This window comes from Carlito syrichta, unplaced genomic scaffold (genome assembly GCF_000164805.1).
Source record: "Carlito syrichta isolate Samal-C Ts95f unplaced genomic scaffold, Tarsius_syrichta-2.0.1 Scaffold304662, whole genome shotgun sequence".
Taxonomy (NCBI): Eukaryota; Metazoa; Chordata; class Mammalia; order Primates; family Tarsiidae; genus Carlito; species Carlito syrichta.
The window spans coordinates 211,488-214,072 of record NW_007248758.1 but is presented as its reverse complement, the minus strand read 5'-3'; the positions used below and the strand labels follow the sequence as shown (position 1 = coordinate 214,072).

Genomic DNA, 2,585 nt, shown 5'->3' with positions numbered 1-2,585 from the left:
TCCAATAAAGATGTGAGGCACAAATATTCTCTTTATAAGCTTTATCGTTTTGTTTTGTTTTGTTTGTTGTTATTTCGTTTTTATTTCTCTGCAATCCAACTAGACATGGAAGGAAATAAGGAAAATATGGAACCCAAAGAATCGTAGCAAGAGCACAAAGATTACAGGGATACTGCGAGCAAATGGAATGGAGGGGGTGCTCTCCTGAGCTACAGAAGGAATGATCTGGTAATTTAAGATAAAACAAGTCAAATTTATTAGAGTTGTCCACAGTCAGCAATGGTGATCTTCTTGCTGGTCTTGCCATTCTTGGACCCAAAGCCCTCCATGGCTTGTCCAACATTCATGCCCTCTTTCACCTTGCCAAAAACCACATGCTTGCCATCCAACCAACCATTCAGTCTTAGTAGTGCAGATGAAAAACTAGGAACCATTTGTGTTGGGTCCAGCATTTGCCATGGACAAGATGCCAGGACCTGTACGCTTCAAGATGAAGTTCTCATCATCAAATCTCTCCCCATAGATGGACTTGCCGCCAGTGCCATTATGGCGTGTAAAGTAACCACCCTGGCACATAAACCCTGGAATAATTCTGTGAAAGCAGGAACCCTTATAACCGAATCCTTTCTCTCCAGTGCTCAGAGCACGAAAGTTTTCTGCTATCTTTGGAACTTTGTCTGCAAACAGCTCAAAGGAGACACAGCCCAAGGGCTCACCTTCGACAGCGATGTTGAAGAACACGTGGGGTTGACCATAGCTGATGGGAAAGGCTCAAGGCGGCAGCGTCTGCAAAGCCTTGTTTTGTTTTTTAAGAGTCTGAGTCTCACTTTGCTGCGCAGGCTGGAGTGCAGTGGCACGCTCACGGCCACCAAAGCCTTCACCTGCTGGGCTCAGGGATCCTCCCATCTCAGTCTTCCAAGTAGCTGGAACCATAGGCGCCCATCACGTGCCTGGCTAATTTTTTGATTTATTGCAGAGAAAAGGTCTCACCAAGTTGCCCAGGCTGGTCTCGAACTCCTGGACTCAGACTATCCTCTTGCCTCCGCCTACCAAAGTGCTGGGATTATAGGTGTGAGCCACCGTGCCAGGCCTGTTTTTTACTTTCAGTACAGTAGTAAATAAATTACATGAGATATTCAACATTTTACTATAAAATAGGCTTTGTATTAGATAATTTTGCCCAGCTGTAGGCTAATATGTTCTGAGCACATTTAAGTAACTAGACTAAGTACGATGTTCAGTAGGTTAGGTGTATTAAATGAGAAAAACAGTATTTTCTTTTTTCTTTTTTTTTTTTTTGAGTTGGAGCCTCACTCTGTCACCCAGGCTGCAGGGCAGTGGCATGCTCACAGCCACTGCAGCCTCGACCCTTCTGGACTGAGGTAATCCTTCTGCCTCAGCCTTCAAAGTAGCTGTAACTACAGGCACAAGCCACCATGTCCAGCTAATTTTTTTATTTATTGTACAGTCAAGGTCTCACTAAATTGCCCAGGTTGGTCTCAAACTGCTGGGCTCAGGCAATCCTCTCGCCTCTGCCTCCCAAAGTGCTGGGATTACAGGTGTAAGTCACTGCACCCAGCTAAAATAATATTTTCAATTCACAATGGTTTTATCAAGACAGTCCCTGTAGAGAAGGAGGGGGACATGTAACACCACGAAGAGTACCTGGTCCACGCTACCAGGGGAAGTGAGGGCCAGTTTAAAGCCCGGCCTTCACCTGCATATAGCCTACTTATGTAGTTAACACTCACATATCTATAATAAAAAAATAAAAAACTCATAAGCCCTCTATATTGCCAAGACTAAAAAGGTAATGTGATGATTTAGTTATGTACTTTGTTTGAATACATATTTGATAATAGTTAGAAGAGTGAGCAAGATTTTGACCACAACCTTAGAACATTATATTTTTTAAGTGGGAGCATTTTTAAACGAAAATGTCACATTATTGAAATAACAATTTAAATGCTCGAGAAAACTGCAGTACTGCTTCTTGATATTCTTTCTGATATTAAAAACTTATTTTGAGCCGGGCTCGGTGGCTCAGCCTGTAATCCCGCGCCTTTGGGAGGCTGAGGTGAGTGGATTGCTTGAGCCTGCAGGTTCGAAACCCGCCTGGACCTCATCTCTACAAAAAATCAAAAAATCAGCCGGGCGTGGTAGCGCATGCCTGTAATTCCGGCTACTTGGAAGGCTGAGGCGGAAGGATCGCAGGAGCCCAGCAGGCGAGGCAGCGGTGGGGTGGCCGGGAGCGGCCACTGCACTCCAGTCTGGGAGACAGAGTGAGACTCCAACTCAAAAAAAACTAAAAACAACAACAACAACAAAAAAAAAACACTTATTTTGAGTCTACTAAATCTACTTGATCGTTTATCTATGTTTTATCTATGTTTACTCGTTTATCTATGTCCACTCATAGTTTTTGAGATTCCAACTCAAAAAAAAAATACTACATCCTAAATTTTTACTATTTTAACTCACTAGTATACAGTTATCCCCTAGTAATCATAAGGAATTGGTTCCAGGATCCCCTAAGGATACCAAATCCACAAATGCCCAAGTCCTTTATACCTTTTTTTTTTTTT

At 42.9% G+C, this 2,585-nt stretch overlaps 1 pseudogene; it reads right to left on the bottom strand.

Moving 5' to 3' along the window:
* Window positions 1-257: 257 nt before the first annotated feature.
* The window catches only part of LOC103262929, a 19,339-nt pseudogene continuing 17,011 nt past the window's right edge, over window positions 258-2,585 (bottom strand).